Below are 21,027 nucleotides of genomic sequence, written 5' to 3'. Positions count from 1 at the left end.
ATAATAATCAAGTTAAAAATTAAATACTTAAAAAGTAAAACTTCTTCATTGAAATCAACTGAATTTGATTTTAATAAAGACTAAAGATTGACAATACAATAACATAATAGTAATAAATAAAATTAGATTTTCTTACCAGAAACCTGGAATTGCTTGCTGCAAATCATTTAAAACATTATTTCCAATATTGAAAGAGAACTTTTTAGAAAAAAAGTCATGAATTTGAAATAGCATCCTTAAAACAAATAGCAAATTCACCCACGCTTGCATTTATTGAAATGAAAAACAAACTCAATTAATTCAAATGGTATGACAATGACAAATGATGTTCTCAGTAAATGTCAACAACTGTCTGTCAGCTCCCTGTCAATTTTGCCAAGCAAGATGGCCGGCATACGATTCCGATTTTCACTATACAAGCTTCATACATGTGCTTTAAATACTAACACTACGAAAGGTACCCCATTCAAAAGTAATCATCGAGCGCAGTTGCCAAATACCTTTATCGCGAGAATATTTCTCGGCCAAATCTACAGAGCTGCCGCTGTATGTCGAAATTTGGTGATTTAAAGAATCCAAATTACAAATTAAAAATATTAATTATTATTAGTGGTTAGTGTAAATATAGTACAAAATAGTTTTGGTTATTAAACATTACATACAAACATATTATTATCACTCTTTCTTTTGCTTTATAATAAAGAATGCAACTTAGTTTCTGCTAATTATAATAATTTATTATATCACTTTATTCTCTTCTGTTAAAATTGAGTATATATCACTGGCAACATTGAATACTAAGCATGTTTATCAACAAAATATCGCCTCTGCCCCCTGTGTAGATGTTGCGCTCAATCCAAAGCAGCCAATGTTTATTCTAGTGTATTCAATGTTCTAAGAAATTAAGTTAATGCACTGTATACTTAATTTTAGAAGATATTATTGAAAATATAAGTGGTTAACGTTTAAAAAAATATGGGTATTAGACAAATTCAATAATTCATAAATACAATAATTTCGTTTATGTAATAATAGTTTTTTTTTTTAAATTTAAGTTTTCTATTTTATTAATTTTCAGTAATATATTTATAAACATTTTGAGTCTGAAATTATTAAAACTTTTATTAAAATCATATAATTTAATAAGATTTTATAAGGAAAAATTTCATTTATTCCAATGATTTTTTATATCACTTTAAAAATGACAGCTATTGGAGGCACTCTATATGAATACCAACTTAGCCCTTACCCTCAAACTGGTAATAACAACGTACTGTCACGTGACAACATGTATCACTTTGGAGTAACAATAAGGGGTTTGAATTATTATCCGCCCTTTCAAAAGACAAAGGGGGTTGGTCAAGTGCTCTTTAGGTCCGGAACAATTCGAGTTGTGCCCTGAAACCGAAAGACAAGTAGGTTTTCATAAATTTCATGAGGGCTCCTTTGACTAATCCGTCCATGGGATTTAAATTTCATTTTATTGGGATTAAGGGTAGAATTTTGATAGAAGCCATAAAGTTCTTAAACACGTTTTATAAAAAATCTTAAATTATTACTATTTAAATATTAATATAGTATTTATATAAAAAAATATTATGTAGTATTTTGACTAATAAAAATACATAAAATTAAAAATAAACTAATTGGTTCTGCAGGGCTGCTTGCCTTCTTATTATATTTATCAATTGGTAAGATAAGTGATAAAAAATAGCATGAATCTTTAAGTAACTAATCAACATTTACTAAATATCTTCCATCTATTTTAACGCAAAGCAAGGGCCTAAATTTATTTTGATTACCTGTTTTCCGGACGTAAAATCGATATTAAGGGAGGAGTGCCTTATATTAAATAAATACTATTTTTTTGTTTATGAGACAAATAAATGCTAAAATATTCATGAGACTTTACGTCATACGGTATCGATTCGAATTTACCTGTTTTCCATAGAGGCTTAAAATGTGTGTGGTGTAGTTAGATTAATTACAGTGTGGTTTGTTGGTTCGACTAACTACTTTTTTTAATTAAAAAAATATGTTTATTTAAAATGAGTAATGGCTATTGCTTTTCAGCGAGACACCATCATATTTTGTGAATAATTTTGATAAAGAAAAATATTTATGTTAGATAACATTGCACGAATTGCCAAACTCATTTTTTTTTGTCGGCCAAGAAATTCTTTTCTGAACGCCAATAGTTCTTGAACCCTCGGTAGTGTGTGACTCCGTGCCCGGTTATTCACTAAAACTTCCCCGTTTAGTGATACTTTGTATAAAGCCTTACCACCTAAACGCAGGGCTCTTTCTTCTCTAAGGGTGAATCACCTTTTCCCTAGCTACTCGTGGGACCATCTATGGAAACCACGGTAAAAACCACCGAAGAATGCCAAAGGCAACTTTCACCAGCAGCAGCATGGCCGCAAAGTGTCAACCTGCCGTTGATACTAATCCAAGCATGCGGCACGTCCAAAAAACCATTGGGGGCTCAAAAGGGAAAAGACAAACAGCAAGCGGCCAGGAGAAAGGAGGGGACCTGAAAAGGCAACGAAACCCATCTCGACTAAGTCCTCAGCAACCCAACCGTTCTGAAGGTAGCACACCAGGGTCTCAAAGACCTCAAAAGAAACCCAGGGGCCTAAGCCGGGTACCAGGGCTCTCATACAGAGATTTGGCGGAAGGGTGTAATGTAGTAACACCCTGTATAATTATGTTACTATAATTAAGAAGGTGCTAATAGCATATTACTCTATTGCAATCATAAACAATGAGCTTGGAAACGACAATTCGATTATTTTTTAGTAAAAAAGAGCAGGCAGTTCAGTTCTCTAGCATTTATAGTTACTTCACAATTAATTTTCAAAGTTCGAAAAAATACGCTATGTTTAATTTTTTCCTTGTACCAGCGCGGCCGGGATGATACGTCACAGGCGCCCAAGTGGACGCGACGACCGACGCTAGCATGTCGACCGCGCACGCTGCTTTGTTAATATTATTATGCATGTTTGTGGTGTTGTTTGTGTTTTTCAACATGTCTACTCCACATACCTGCTATAAATATTGTATTGTATTTTAATAAGTTCATATGTACATATGTTCTATCTCGAAAAACGCCTTAGAAAAGGAAAATGGTTGGACCGGTATTAGCCTATATTTACAATGTTAACGAAGTGAGCCGGATTTTTCTCGCATTATGGTGACACGCTTACCTGTTTTTGAGTGTATTTTAAGAGATTCTTGGTTTTTTTTAAGTAAAATTTTTGGTTAAATCTATACTTTTTGGATATTACATCAAAGTGGGATGTTCAGTGTTTTGATTTAAATTTCGTAGGAAAAATAATTGCCACATGACATTTTTGCAGATTTGGTGGCAAGCAACTCGTTTCAGGTGCGTGATTACAGGTCCACTCATTTTCCTTGTCTAAGAAAAATGCTTAGTTTTTGAAAAACAGGGTGTCAAAGTAAAAGTTTTTTAAATATTTTTGAATAGAATTTATAGTTTTAAAATATTTACGTTTATATAATGGGTAAGTTGTCTGTCATGAACAAATCCCTGCTCCATTGTAATTAGTCAACAAGCAAAATACGTTATTAATAAAAGTTAAAAGTCAAAATGTCAACAAACAAAACCACCCTGTCAAAATAACGCCTGGGCACTAGGCTGTGGCTGGCTGGCTAGCGAGCGCTCTATAATATACCGTCGCGTCGCGTCGGCGTCTATGACGTAGCGCGTAATTGGGACGGAATCTCGGGAGGTATTAAAAAAAACCCCATACTAGCAGCCTTATAACTTTGCAAATACTTACCCTAACAACTTGAAATAAACGTCATTGTTCTTATAAACTTATATTATATTTATTTTTGGAAAAATATATATATATTTTTTTAAATTTTCCAAGCCCATTATACTTAGACTAAACGTTATTATGTAAACCATGTAACTAGGTCACAAATCAAAATAAAAAAATGAAGAATGCCAAATCCAAGGAAGAAATAGTTATTAACCAGGCGTCAAATGGAGATTGGCATGTATCAGAAGGAGAAGTTTTCTAATCATTATATCAAACAACCAATGGTAATTACTTCCATTGCGCATACTTCATTTCAAAATATTTATTTAGATATTGTTGGACCGCTACCAATAGACGTTATTCTTCTTATTTAGTATTCTTATATCCTTACGCTACAATGCGTGAAGAATAACAAAGTTTGTAGAGGCAATCGCATTGATGCTGTATCAGTAGCAAAATCATTCATGAAAACTTTATTTTGGGATATGGAATTCCACAGGAATACCTTGAAGTGTTGGAATCAATGAAAAGTATGGAATCATGAAAGTATTGGATCATTAAAAAATTCACTTATGACTTGAGTTGCATATTTAAGAATTCAATCCGAAACGATGAACGGTCTCATGGGTTCCTATCATAGTGTTTTTTATTTAACACTACCGTGCATACTGAAATCAAATCTACCCCTTTTAAACTTGTTTAAAAATTGTAATATTTCAAATAAATTAAAAAATATTGCAGAGACTATTTATAATTTTGATGATTACCCTATAATGAAAACATAGGATACAAAAGGCTTAAAAAGACGCTTGACCTAATGTATTAATCTGAAAATAGAAAAGAAAAGTAGAATATGAGAAAAATATGAATCCTATTGATTATAAGAAGGAAGATTTACTACTAGTTAAAAACGAATATGGTAATAGAATCGACAGTCCTTGTTTCCTGGGACCATATTTAGTTTAGATGGGTCTCCGAATGTTTGTTTTGTTACTCAGAAACCATACTAAACTGTAATATAGTTAGTTTATTGATTAGTAAGTTATATTGTTTTTGTTAAAGTGTAAAGAGCCTACCATTAAATATGTATGAATAATTCCTAAATTTATATTTTAATTGACATATAGATACTCTAAGTTTAGGGTTTGAAAAAACATATATCGATAGATTTATATAAGTGTGCATACTGTATTATGGGAGATTTTACAAATAAATATGGGTAATATATATTATTTTTAAAATATTTTGTTCTAATTCATGGGTTAACTTATTTTACGAATTTCCATTTCCTAACAAAATAAAATTTTTAATTTTCTCGGGGGAGATGTAATGTAGCAACAGTATAATCGTGAGTAATTAAGAAAATACTAATAGCATATTACTTATATAGCAATGTTATCGCAATCATAACAATTATACTTAAATCGAAAAATTCATCCATTATCCCAAAGATGCTGGTCATACACTTTTATAAAAGGTAAAAACACAAAATCTACAGCATCACAAATACATTTAATAAAATTACAAAGGTTACATGTTTCGTTCGACTACTTACCATTCTTAGATTTATTACTTAAAAGGGAAAGAAATAAGATATCCTTTGAAATATTTCGTAAACAAGCAACAGATAATATTATACAATATAATTCAACATCACCGTCCTCACATAAATTTGCTGCTTTCCATTTTTTATGTTATAGACTTTTTAACATCCCACTTTCTCGTGAAGCTTTTAAAATAGAATTCCTTACCATTAAATAATTAGCAGTCAGTAACTTTTTCCCTCTTAAACCTATATATAAAATGTATTTTCAGTATGTGAACAAGTATAAATTATCATTTAATTTTATCAGACAACAAACAAACTATATCAAAACTTTTAGGTCGTTTACTTATTTTGGACTAATTTCGTTACAACTATCCCGCTTTTTTTCTTCCTTTGGCATAACCCCAGCTTTTAAAACCAATAATACATTAAAAAGACATCTAATTAAAACTAAAGATAAACTACCCCCGCTATCTTCTCCGGGAGTTTATGAGATTAGTGAACACAAGGCCCAATATAATAAATTTAAAAATACCAATATCACAGTCACCAGATCGACTTTTGCTAATCACCTCCTCGACTCCAAACATAATTTTCCTGACAGCCAAAATATAAAAATACTTCATTAGTGCAACAAAAGTAAAAAACTAGACTTATTGGAGACAATGGAAATTAGTAAAACTTTTAAAAAAACCCAGATCTGTCCTGTGTTAATGAAAGGTTTGATTTTGATGGCCACCTAGTTTTTAATAACCTTAAATAGTTCTACACTCTTAAATGATGGTTAGATTTCTAAAATGTATAAGGTGATTTGATTGTTTAGTTGAGTTCTTTGTACCGGGTGTACAACGAAGAGAGGTCGCCGGCCACATCTCAGTAACTAGTTATCCCACAGCAGAAAGAAAAAATATTTCTTATAAAAGCGGTAAAGAGAAATCGTTGGAAATTATTTACAAGTTCGTACGATGACCGCTAGGGGGCGTAATACAACATTGAAATAAAAAAAATTGGCTTTATTGAAAATATTCAAAGTGAATCCTAGAGAAGAATTATGTCAATTTAAAGTATGATAAATTCTAAATATTTTTTATTTCAAACTTTTTTTTTAATCTGTCAAATAATAGGTGGGGGAAGGGTTGAATATTTATATCTAAAATTTTTAATAACTTTTGATTGGCCTAACCAATTTTAACGCACTTACTTTTGTTTTCAAGAATAATTATCAGGCTTTTATGTGGTATAATTACTTAGACGACTTAGTTCTTTTGTTGAGCGTTAGAGGGCGGTTTGTGTTATTTTGGACTTTTTTAGCGATTTTCTGGCAACTATTAAACACAAGGATATAATTTTTTTTACTTAAGCTAAAAGTGCTTATAAAAACATAAAAACTGGCACAAACCGCAAATCGATATCTTATTTTATTCTGAAAATATTAATTAAAATGTTTTTAAATAATAAAAATAAAACTCCAGAACTCAAATTTTTGTAATAAATAAATTGTTTTATATTTTTAATAGTGTCTTAGATGCTCAATCTGTTTTCCTTCATTTTCAATACACAGTCGAGGTCGTTGCGTCGTTGACAGAACCGCTGTCTGGATTTCTGCTCTGGGTAAAAAATTTATTGCATTGCGTATTTGGTCCTGCATGTCGTTGTGTGTTTCGGGTGGGGTGACAAAAACTAAATCTTTACTCCTTCCCCTCAGACAGTCAGATCTGGGGATCCAGCAGACCAAGGAAAAATACTTCCCCTTCCTATCCACAAACGATACTGCCTGCTTAAGTATTAACGAAGTTGAACTGCAAAATGTGCAGGGCAACCATCATGTTAGAAAATTATTTGCCCTCTTGTTTCCAAATCAACATCTTCCAGTAACCCCGGGAGATCATTTTGCAAATAAATTAAATACACACTACCAGAAAGTGTTTGATTGAAAAAGAAAGGACCAATAATTTTTCCGCCAATAATTCCGCACCACAAATTTATACTCCATCTGCCTTGGTGTTGAGTCACAGAATAAACGATCTCAGAGAGATCGAGATCTGAGATCGTTTATTCTGTGGTTGAGTCTCGCAAATCCAACAGGGATTTTGTTCTGCCCAATAATGCAGATTATGCAGGTTTACACCACCATCACTGCTAAATGATGCCTCGTCCGTCCATAATATCTTCGAGATAAATCGGGTATCTTCTCTAACCATGTTCAACAGCAACAGAAATTGAGTCTGTTATCAAAGTCTTTTTCGAGAAGCGCCTGGTGCAGAACCACGTGATATGGATGAAGTCTAAGTAAAAAACAATAAATATAAGATAATAGGATGCTTATTAATGTTGTAACAAATAAAAATAGATACCTGTGCTTTTTCAGAATATTTTCTACTGTATCGAGGGACACTCCCAATTCCTTAGAAATATTTCGAATGCTTATGTGAAGGTTTATTTCAATATAGGCCAAAATATTTATAACGTTTGCCTCTATGCGCCCTCGCCTTCGTCTTCGATGAATATTGCCGTGAATAATTTCAGTATTTCTTAGCCTGGTAGTTAAACCGGTAAAGACTCTATGATAATAGTGTTTTGTGTCAGGATATCTTTGGGCATATATACGGGCTGCAATGCGTACATTTTGCATTAACTCAAAATATACTGCTAGCATTTCAAAAGCAATGTCGTTTAGAATTACGTTTGGCATTTTTAAAAACTGTCTTCGACGTTACATTTGACATCGATCATTAACGTTTTATTATGGCCCCGAAAATATTTATAAAATTCATTTGTTTCCAAAGCTTGCTATTGACTGTGTGACGCAATAATGCCAGCGCGGCGACAGATTTCATTGTTCAAAAACATTTTAATTTATAATTTCGAAATAAAATAAGATATCGAGTTGCGATTTGCACCAGTTTTTATTTTTTTTATGCTTTTTTAGCCTAAATAAAAAAATTACATCGTTGTATTTAATATTTGCCAGAAAATCGCTGAAAAAGTACAAATTAAAATAAACCGTCCTCTAGCGCTCAACAAAATAACTAAAACGGCTAAGTAATTATACCACATAAAAGCCTAATAATTATCCTTTAAAATAAAAGTAAGCTCGTTAAAATTCGTTAGGCCAATCCAAAGTTATCAAGAATTTTAGATATAAATATTCAACCCTTCCCCCACCTATTATTTGACAGATTAAAGAAAAAAGTTTAAAATAAAAAATGTTTAGAATTTATAATACTTTTAAATGGCAGCATTTTTTTCTAGGATTTACTTTAAATATTTTCAATAAAACCAATTTTTTCTATTTCAATCGTGTATTACGCCCCCTAGCGGTCATCGTATGAACTGCTTTTTGTATGAAAATATTTGTCAATTCATTAAATAAACAGTTTTAGATTGAGAATCTTCTTTGTTTTATTTGCCCTAAGTATCCAGCTGTTACATAGCGATCCTTGGCCAGCCGAATCATGGAGAAATAATAAGTTTTGTTGAAGAAAAAGGTTATTCTGGGGCCCGATTAAAAGTAAATTGTTTAAAGTAAGTGTTTGTTTTTACTTATTTTTCCAAATATATCGCATTTTACTGGCGATAAGCAAATCAGCAAAATGAGGCAAAGCAAATCCACTCACCAAGATTTGACAGAAAATGGGGTAAATTTTTAATTGAAGCTTGAATTGATATTCAAACTTTGTAGTACAGGAACAAGAATACAATATACGCAAGGACGTTAAAGCAATTTTGTACATAATAGTTATTTTGTTTATTGTGATAGTGATCATAAAGTCCTTTCAAATGTACAAGAAGTATATTAGGAAACAGATAACTTGTGATCTTGCTGTTTCTACGATTAACTTGGCCCAGTTAAAAAGAGATGCTGCCGCTTCAAACCCTATTATTAACCCTTAGCCAGGCCAACGAAAAACGACAAGAGTTACCTGCAATTTTTAGTGACTAAAATGACTGAAATTACTAGCGTCTAAACTAGTATGCGTAAATCGAGTGCAGCTATAGTAGTGCGGGTATACGAAGGAAATTTTATTAGACAACTAAGGATAATCTATTGAGTAAGCTTTAATTTTCAACTTTATTTTTATTCCTGTTTGTATAATTCTAGATGAGTGTGTCTCGTGATGCTTTATGTTTTTTTTTTTAAGTAAAAAAGGGAATGCTATTTTATGCGTGTGCTATGATACATAAGGGGTGGTTTCAACTCCTTCCCGATCGAATCTTAAAAAATCCCTTCTTAGACGTCTAGATAACCATAGGAATATTATTCCCAAATTTTATATTTCTAGGTTTTACTGTTTGGGCTGTACGTTGATTATCAGTCAGGACAAGTCTTCTTATATATAGAGATTAATTACTTTCAGTATCCAATTTGTGTCTTTTGAATAAAGAACAATATGTTTTTCAAATTTTAATTTATATAATCCATTATTAAGCGTAGATTTTTAACTATTAAGCGTAGAGTCCTTAAATTCTGTGATATTGTTGCCAAGTTTAAGTCTTATACTCTACTGTAAGTGGTTTTTATAAGTTTCATTGAAGAATAAAATGGCTGTCGATTTGCTAGGATTTATTTTCAGTAAATGATCAGAAATGATGATGTAATAAGTAATTCTTCTTAATCAATATTAATTTGTTCTGTTGATATTACAGCTAAGCTAGGTATAAATGACAAATAAATTTGAGTATCATCTGCATAGAGATGGTGTTTGCAATATTTTAAAGAATTTACAATGGTAACGGGATATATGCTATATTGAAGTAAGTATTATCCTAAAGTACTTCTGATTTGACAGTCAAATTTTATGATTTTTTTCGCACAAGGCAAACTCTCTGTTTTTTCTAGGAATCCAGAGGTGTGTCCAACTGATAAGAAAAGGGGCGCCAAGGGCTCGAACCTTCGCAATTACTACAGGATATCAGGCAGCAACAAACGCGGTTTAGTACAGTTTAAAACTAGATCAAATGCTGTAGAAAACTGCTGAAAGGATATTGCGGATCTAGCCAAAGAGTAAAACAAGCCAAAGATAATCCTATGACAGAATATGGGCAACCGTTGTGCTGCAAGAAGGGTAATCTAACTTACAATGAAGGGAGCCAGCAACAGACTCGTAAGTAACAACTACCAAAGATGAAACTCTCTAAACAACTTTTAGGCAGTCCACTCTTCATAAAGAGTGAGAAGATACTGGGCCTCCAACAACTGCGAAAAGTAGCAGGGCTCACAAGCCAAATACCCTATAAATATCACCTATGTAGGCTCGGGAAAGTAGATACATCACTATGTAGAGGTTGTGAGGAAGAAGAGAAATCCACTTTTTACATCTTATGCTTCTACGAAGGATTCAACCAGAATAGGGCAACAGTTCTAGGCGCAGCCAAGTTTTTACCAGAAAGGATAAAAACTACATCACAGGTTAAAATACTGGACTTCCTACAAGCAACAGAACTGAACATGTAGGAGTAAATCTATGGAGCACATAGGACTACAATTAAATAGAGCAGACCGTAGTGCAGGGAACCACGCGGTATCACCCAACGGGGAAGTTTTAGTGGGGGTGAACATATATTTGGTACGTTGTAAACGTAGCTATAGATGATGGAGTAAAAAAAATTGTAAATAGTTGCTCAATACACAAATTAGCGAACGACATGCAGGTATATATCTATTATAGTAAGCAAAATGCAATACAATCAGTTAAAAATTTAAATAAACTTGTAGACTAACTCATCAAGTCATGCTTATACATGATCTTAAATTTAATACCTCGAAGTCTTCAGTAATTAAAAGTGGAAAATTAAAGTCCGAGATAAATCACATACCTATAATAATGGAACTATGGAACCTATGGAACAATGCTTAACCAAGAGAACACTGTAAAAATCCTTGGTTTTCTAATAGTTCACATGTAAAGTTGATAGTTCCAACACCCTATTGCTCTCTTAAAAATCTTACACATTTTAACCCAATACATAAGGACATAATTATGTGATTCACTGCTTTTGAGTCTTGCCAACTATGACGATTTATTATTTGGATCCTGTCTCGATATAAGAACAAGCAATTTTATTCAAAAATTTAAAATTTATATGTAAGATTTATTTGCGGAGTTTCAAAAAATGATAGATCTCACCATAGTTGATAAATTTACTGGCGTGTAAACACTGGCTAAATATGTTTCAAGGAAGGAAAGTTCATCTATCAAACCTGATCAAAATAGTTTGGCTTATCAATATGCCCAAGTATAGTAAGAAAAAAATTTTAAGTCCATGTTTTCAAATAGATTTAATGCGCGAATGAATATTAGAAATATTCCGTCACAGACCAGTACTTTTCAAGAGATCATTTAGATATAGTGCAGCCAATATTTATAATTCAATTCAGTTGGCGATTCGACAACATAATACGTAGTACGGATTCAGATAACTCATACCAATGTCTTAATTGGATCATCGAATAACGAGTGGTTGGCCATCAAGTGAAACTGACTGAATCAACTAATCAATGACCGGATATCGATGCCCTCTTATTTGCATATCTTGGAGTCTGCGTCAAAATGGCATACTGACATCACACGTAATTTTCTTTATTGTTTTTGTAGTCGGTAACGATGTTGTTAAGAAGCTTTTGTGTTTTTGTTTCTGTGGTTTTTGCTTCTTAATTTATCTAAATTCACTATTTATAAGCTAAATAAATACTATGAGATAAAATAAGAACTAAGGCCGAGGATAATTGATAGAAGCTAAATTAAAATCTCTATTTAAGATTTGAATAAAGTTTTGATGTGAAACTTTTCAATTTTTTTTTTGTATTCTAAAAATATTATTTTTAATCAGTTTAAATGTAACAAAGAAAACAAGACTTATTGTTTGTTAAGACGTAAAATAAGTAATCCACGGACTAAAGAAAAAAATATGGCTGACCACCAATTGGCCAAGGAAATAACTTTCGCTTAGGGTTTATTGGGAGTCCCTTATCGGGTCATAAACTAAAACAACGTAGGACCCGTAGTGGCACGCCGTGACCAAGAGTCAGCAATCCTTTTTTTTGCTCTAACGAAGCCAGCAGGGTTTCTTAGGGTAAAACACGCTACACTGACGAGAGGCCGATGCAGCTATATAGATGCAGGGTTACTTGCAAGTTATTTCAAAGAACTTTTTTTTATCATAGTCAATTGATTTATTTAAATGACTGCCAAAATGGCGAGATTCGGAGCCTTTAGAAAAAAAAAGATTTCGATCGAACATAAAATGAAGACTATTTGAAACGATATATTCATAATAAAAAAGGTTGAGGTATAAAGATGTCATAGCGATTACAATAAAAATATTCCAAAACTCTTACTTTCCTTTTAAGTACCTACTAACATTTTATCAAAAGAGATCTTCCCTTATCTCAATAATAACTTCTCATCCAAACCGCCCACAAAAGGTCATAAAGGAACATCTAATTTAGCCATTTTAGCATTTTATTCTTGCTGGAGGAAAGCAATTTCAGGAAACAATTCATTGCGTGGGAGAGACAAGGCGCAATTTCCCTTGTAAGCTGCAGTTTGCGCCTTTAGGATATTTCAGATAATGATTTTTGAATAGGGAAAATTATGTTTTCTGTTGACCGCTGGTTAAATATTTTACGTATTTTTTTTTGTGCTCTTACTAAGATTTCAGTTTTTTGCAAACAAAAACTGAAATCAAATATTTAAATAATTTTATGTCTTATTGCAGTTATAGGATTCATGTAATTTTAATAAAACTAAGAACATTATAGATTTTGCTTTTTTTTAGTTTTATTTGGTAAATTTGAAGAAACTTAAGTTTAACTTAAACTTAGTTAATTTGAATGATAGGAATAATTTACAGAATTTATTTTATTGAATTGATCGAGACAATAATACAGCTTATTTTAAAATTCCTGTCAAGGGTTTGTTCGCTAATATATTAATATTTATGAACAATTCTGTCTTCTAATACATCAAAATTTTCAGATGTGGTTTTATAAACTATGCTATTTAAATACACCAACGTAACAAAGTATAATTGAGGTAAGATTGTAGAATTTTATTAAATTAAAACATGTTTTTTTTTGCAAGGTGTCCAAATCCGGAAGACTGTTCATATATTCTAGGAAACGTATTCTCTATGTAAAGGTTGGGAAATTAAAGATTACACATTATCCTTGTACCCTGCACTATCGAATTTTTAAATGCTTTTATTTCTTTCTTAACTTATTATTGATGCTTATACTGTTTCCGAGAGAGTTCAGATGATTAAATAGTTTGTATAATGTAAAACTCAGTATATTGTAGTTTGTTTTCAATTACATTTGGAAAAAGGCCAGTTCCTTTGACAAAATAATTTTAAACATAGTTTTACATTTTACACATTTTTTGTTTTTAACATTGTCATAAATGATGCACTACAGGGCAAAAACTTTTTATCGAAAATGTCCAGGAGCATAAACGACTATATGGAATGGTTTGTAGTGCCCTAGATTCAATACGATCAAGTACATATGTTAAAGAGCAAACATGTATCGATCATAAAACTGTTATTATTATTTGAAAAAAGCATGATACAAATACTTCAAATATTCCAAAACTCAGGAGATCTTTCCTGAAGACCAGTGGCGAAGAATGGAATATTATGAAACCATGGTAAAAATAATTTTTTTTACAAAATATTACATTTTCAAATAAATCTTGTTTTCCATTACATGGAAGACACAATCCTTCCCTTGTCCGATATTGGTCTTAGGAAAATGAGCATAGAAGTTTTTAATTTTGTTTTCAGTATATACTCAAAAAATTGAGTGCTTGGGCTGGTATTTTGAGCGACCATATTATAGGGCTATTTTTATTAATAGTTCATTAAGCGCCCAAAAATACCTTGAATTGCTGCAAAACCAAGTTATTCCTGCTATTCAAATTCTTCATTTAGACATGTGATCGATATATTTTCAACAAGACGGCTGCTCATAATGCGGTTATAGTAAAAGAATTTTTAACAAATACTTTTCCTAATCGTATTATTAGTGGGATTAGTGCTAAAAGGCCTCCTAGATCTCTAGATTTGTCCCCAAATAACTTTTAATCATCTTGAGGAGACAATTTGCAAACACGAATTTGGTAGGTTAACAAATTTAGAGAAGTTGCGAAAGAAAATTTTTGAATGTGCCTATTTTATTTCATAACGCTCTTTGGGAAGTACAAAGTGGCTTTTATGATAGAATAACTTCTTAATTAATCAAAGAAGGAGGTTTGTTTAAGCCTTTTATTTAAAAAATTAATTTTTGCTAAGTTTATTTACAAAAAAAAAGTTCTGTCTCTTATTAGAGTATATATTTAATTTTTATTAGAATAAAGCTTTAATTTACATTAGCCAACATCCAAAATAATATATATTCTGAGATTCTATTCTATGTGGTGTGAACTGATGTATGTAAAGCCTGCATCAGAACAAATATTTCAGAATTTTCTGAACTTTCGTGTAATATTTTGCGAAATATTGTTGCAAATAATACGGTTATTACCATACCATCAAGATCAACAATATTCAATGCCTAATTTAAATGATAGAGATGAGAACAATAGAATCTTTACTAAGTACAGTTTTACTCAAATTAATTCAAAATGAAAGTAGATATGATCAAGACGTGCAGTGTATTGAGTTTCCTTTCAGAGGCAAGTGCAATTGGTAAGTCGGGAAATGAGCGGAGAAAATATCGTTTTATCTGACGTTTTTAAACCTATCAAAATAATAACAATAGACAAAGCTAATAAAATAAGAATTTTATACGATCACAATATATAAGCATAGTACATAGTGTTATTACCAAAAATTAAAAATTTAATGACATTTTAAAAGACCTCCATACAAATTTAATTTGATTCTATATATGATATTATGTGATATATACGATATATGATATGATAACTATATTAAATTTAATAAATTCAATGAATTCAATACATACAGCACTTTGATATTTTATTTGATTATTTAGAATTCTCCTTAAATAAATTAATATCAATAATGTCAAGAAAACTAAAATTTTTCTTGACATTGCTTTAGATTTCTCGCAAAATAGGGTTTTAATAAAGGCTAACTAAATAAAGCAATATTTTTAACAATGTTCAAAACTTTTACTATTTTAATAAATCTATATCGAGTTATTTTTTGATGTTTTAGCGTCACAATTAATGTAGGCCTTTTCATAAGAGATCGTTAAGGGGTAGAGATAACTTTTTTTATATACAACATCTCTTTCACCATAATAAAAATCTTTTCTATTCGTTGTCAATTAAGTTGTTACTAGAATTAGCTTGAGGAGACTTTTTCATAAAAGCATACTCTAAATTTGTGTATGTTATACAAGTAAACTTTCTTATAACAGAACCAACAATTTGATATTCTTTCTTGACAATTATGTTAAAATAGCTAATAAAGCTTGATTGGAAATGTCGGTTTTCTTTAGAAAAGTGATCTCACCTGTGATGTAGAATGACCTGAAAAAAAGTAAAAACCAAATAAGCAGAAACATGTGGCAAATACCACCCTTATTTTTTTTTCTTTTGGATTTGGAATATTTTATTAAACCCATCATTTTCGAAAATTAAAATATGGATAAATCCAATTATACAATATATGAATTTTACTAAAGAATTAAGAATCTGCAATTCTCTCCTTTTTTTTATTTTTAAATATAAAAATCGATACATATGAGTGTATTTAATTTAAGTATCAGTAATTTAAGTATAAAAAAGTACTAAAAGGGTTTTATTTTTTTTGTATTTCAGAATTAAAAAGATTTTCTGAATATCGGAAACAAAAAGAAAAAATTAGCAACTTTAACCGATACTGTATTTTACCGGTTCCGAGATAGCCATAGCGACACAGTAGCCGCCAGAGCTAATTTAATTTGGTCACATGTAAAAGAACCAGCTTGAATCTGTCAAAGATCCTACGCAATAATAAATAGTATGTGGCAAAATAGTTGTGATAGGCGAAAAGCAGGAGATTTGACAAGTATTGAAAATAAGTTATATCTGGCGGCGACTTTATCACTTTGTTGGGGCACTGCATATTTCCCACAAAGGAAATGTTTTTCGGTACACTCCGCATATAGGGATGCAGAAAAAGATAAGGGGGCGCTTGCCAAAGAATGTTCCTGCAAGTAGGGTTAAGACGAGAATAGCCTATGAAATTATTATTTTAATAAAACACATAGCTTATATGTTCCCCGATTCTTCTACAAAAAATTCTCCTAATAAAATATGCCAGTAGTTGTGTACGCACAACATATTTGCGGAAATAACAGCAAAAGCCTCTAAACTGGCGTGAGTTATATAGACAAAAACGCCCAGTATATACATTTACTCAACAAATGTTAGGATCATATATAACAAATATATATTTTTAAATTATATAGATTTCAGAAGATAATAAAAGATTTGATAAAGCTATAATTAATTTACAACAAAATCAGAAAAATATTATGATATAAAATATTATCAAAACATCTTACTGGGTATTTTAATAGTACTAAGTATTTCTATAATTGAATCTAATCAAAAACAACTTCAAAAAGGAATTGAATCTGTTTGGGAAATCAATAATACTTCAATAAGTGATACATTCGAATATCTAATGCTTAAAGGGTTGCCTTCACTAATTAATTTAGATTTAATCACACTCTTTGACAATTTAGAAGAAGCTATATTATTTGCCAAATTAAATTCACTTCATAATTCTATTATTTCAGTATTTGATTAACATGAAACTTTAAATTACTTGAAAACAATTTATGATGATAGTGCTATACCAAAATTTAAAAATATTTCTTCTTATTACCAATTTATTAATACTCAAGTTTTATTTTCAAGGAATAGGATAATATTTTCAATACAAATGCCTTTATTGAAACCTGAAGAATATACCTTTTATCATATTTATCCTCTTCTTAAAACCATAGCTTTATTATTCCTAAATACCCTTATGTGGCACAAACCAAAAGCCGTTTTCAATATGAAAAAGATAACTGTCCTGAAGTTAAAGGAACATACTATTATTAAGAAACTTTCTATAAGGAAGATGATTGCACCACTCAATTATTAAAAAAATTATCTGCAACATATTGTCAAATAACTAGCCTGCATCTTAGAGAACCTATAATAGAACAAGTTACTCAAGATGAAATCCTGATCATTCTAGAACAAGCAGTCCAAATCTTCATACAATGTGGCTTAGAAAAATATTTATTAATATATACACCAATTTTAATAACAATTCCACATCAGTGCGAAGTTTCCATCGGATCAAGAAAATTTATCAACGATATAAGAATAAACATTTATGTACTGTGAAGTATGTGGATGGCTTCTAAAGGCCTGATGATGCTCTAACTAGAGCAAAACACGTGTAGCCCGTTTAATTACATGTTGTGAGACCGTGACTTTGTGTTTTTTCTTTATTTTTCGTCAATTTCGATATAAAAATAAAACAAAGAAAATCGTTGGTTCTTCTAGAACTTAGAGTAAATTCTAATATTTTTCCACAACATTAACCAAAAATCAACATAAGTTCTATCGACTTTAATGAAGTGTACCGATTAAAGAATCTTGCTAGCCAATTAAATCCAATAAATGAAGTTTACCCAGATTATTTAACAAATTTCATGATAATTTTCATAATAACTATTATAATTTGCATTATTATCATGATTTTACTATTGTTTTACAAATTCAAGATGCCATCCTTATTAAAACTCCGAAGCAATAAGAAGATGACATCCATTGAAACCACCCCTTCTGAAGACTATACTGTAGGCTAAGTACATCATGTCACTCTGTATTTTTAATTATAATATTTTTTTTAAAATAAGAATTACACCACAAAATATATAATTCGTGTTTCATGGACATTCTTTGCCTCGAAAAACGTGTAAATGTCTGTAATTTTTTTGCCAGATTAATGTTGCCGAAGGCATTTAAGATTTTAGATGACGATATTAAAATATAATTATTGACCTTGAATGTAGTTTGTAAGTACTCTAAAACATTTACTAGATTTATTGAATAATTAGGCGGCAAATAAAAAAAATCCATCCGTTCAACTTATATTGGGCAAAAAATTAGCGTCTTACATTATGACATCACTCTTTTGAAATTATATTTTTAACCAAAAAACTCTTAGTTATATTAAAACGATTTTTAATCATTTATTTACTTAATATTTCATATGGTATACTCACAATACGTCTTAATGGGTTTGACCTTACATAGGCGTTGATTGATGGCTTTCGGAATTTACGCAACGATCTTTTTACTCTATTTAAGTGAGTTTTTTCTCACGTGTATGTAAATAGATGTTATCTTGTTGCAGATTATTTTTTTTTTATTTTTTAAGTGTGATGATGCGTGTAGGCGGATCTTGCTAAATTATCAAATTGACTTTTTTTGAAGAACTTCTACTACCATCAATATAAAAAAAATGAAAAGAACTAAAATAGGAGTGATTAAGTCAAGCCTGCAATAATTATTTAAAATTAATAATGGCTAGAGGAAATAAAAATGCTAGTTATGTTTTTTTTTTATTAAAATGATTTTATTTAAAATCACTTCAAGTAAATTTCAACTTCAAATAAACAATACAATTGTTCAATAAATTGCAAAGAAAACTTTTAATTAATTTAAATATAAAAAAATATGAGAATATATTTATGAAGGTAGCTAAAAAAGAAATAAGATTATAAAACAAAATATATTATACATACATATATATACAGGGTGTTCATTTAAAAACTTCCCACCACGGATTTATCAAAAACCACTGTTTAAAAAACAAACGCCGAAATACGTCAAAAGGTTTGTCAAGGGGGACAACTTTCTAACCTAAAATTACTTCACCTTCTTTCACCCATTGCCTCCCAGGGTCATACCCTTAAAAATTTTAAATGGCAAGGGGTATTTAGGTCTTTTATTTTGACGTTTGATTTTTTTTAAATCGGTCGATTCGTTTTCGAGAAAATTATAAAAATCTTTGTTTATCTTAATTTGTTCAGATAGAAAACAAAAACATGAAAATATCAGTTTTTATTTCAATAAGTGTTCAAAATGTTGCCCGTTTTTGGCCAAACAATGATATAGGCGATGTTCAAATTCCTGACGGACATTTTCAAAAACATGTTGTGGGATATCATGGCAGCTGTCGATGATGCGTTGACGAAGTTCATCCAAACTTTCAGGTTGGGGAGTAAACACAATAGACTTCAAATGACCCCAGAGATAAAAGTCTAACGGCATTATATCAGGAGATCTAGCAGGCCATTCTACCCAATGGATAGACCCCTTCGCCCTATCCATTAATCTGGAAACTCGTCGTCTAGCCATTGCCGAACGGGAAGAACATGGTGAGGAGGAGCGCCGTCTTGCTGCAAATATATTTCAGCCTCATCAAGTATAGGGTTTCCATCATCATCGATTTGGTTTTTAATGGATTTAGTGATAAGCGGATTGATGGTATTTTCCAACATATCCAAATAAATGTCTCCATTTAAATTTCCGTTATAAATAATGGCCCAATCACTTTATTTCATAAAATGCCTGCTCATACATTAATTTTTTGAGGGTACTGGGTATGCACTTCGACAAATGCATGAGGATTTTCATTGCTCCAATATCTACAGTTATGCTTATTAACAAATCCATTTAGATAAAATGTGCATTCATCGCTGAAGCAGATATTCTTTACATGAATAGTATTATCATTAATCACTTCAGTCATTTTTTCACAAAACTCAACTCGCCTATCGAAATCGTCTTCGGTGAACTCTTGCGATATTTTCATTTTGAATGGATGAAATTCATGAACTTTGGTAACTGTGTGAAGAGAGCCTAATGAAATACCAGTGGCAGCAAAAATTTTGCGTAATGAAGTATTAGGATTTATTCCAAAATGACTCAAAACTTCAACTTAAGCGGCTTCATCCAAAATTCGCCGATAATCACGTTTTTTATTTGCAACAGATCCAGTTTCAGTAAACTTAGTAAGAAGGTCCAAAACATACCTATGCGAAGTTATCTTCTCCGGATGTCTGGCGTTAAATGTGACGGCAGTTTGCCGAGCACATTGATTTTTGGCATCATAAATTAGAATAATTTCCACTCTTTCGGCTAGTGTGTAAACCATTTTGGAAGTAAAATCTTCAATTCAACAAATAAATTTTCACTATTCCAAGACTGTCACAAATGTAACTGACGGCAAAATAAATTCTTTATTTTCCTTAGCAACTATAAATAACTAAGCAGGTATAACAATAAATACAGTTCGCCCAGGATATCTGTGTTGATGAAAAGAATGCGGAAAAAATTCAGGTTGTTATTTAGTTTTTTCCACGTCTAATCTTCGGAATTGCTGTTTATGTTGGTAGTTTCCGTTTTAAATTATAAACGAATTGTAGCTTTGGCAAACCCTAACGGGCAACATTTTGAACACTTATTGAAATAGAAACTGATATTTTCATGTTTTTGTTTTCTATCTGAACAAATTAAGATAAACAGATTTTTTTAAATTTTCTCGAAAACGAATCGACTGATTTAAAAAAATCAAACGTCAAAATAAAAGACTTCAAACGTTGATTGAGAATATGGGAAGACGCGCAAGCCCTATACTAAGAATCGTGCCACCTTATTTTTCCGTCCC

The sequence above is a fragment of the Anthonomus grandis genome, chromosome 3 (assembly GCF_022605725.1).
Source record: "Anthonomus grandis grandis chromosome 3, icAntGran1.3, whole genome shotgun sequence".
NCBI lineage: Eukaryota > Metazoa > Arthropoda > Insecta > Coleoptera > Curculionidae > Anthonomus > Anthonomus grandis.
This window is presented reverse-complemented; position numbering follows the sequence as displayed.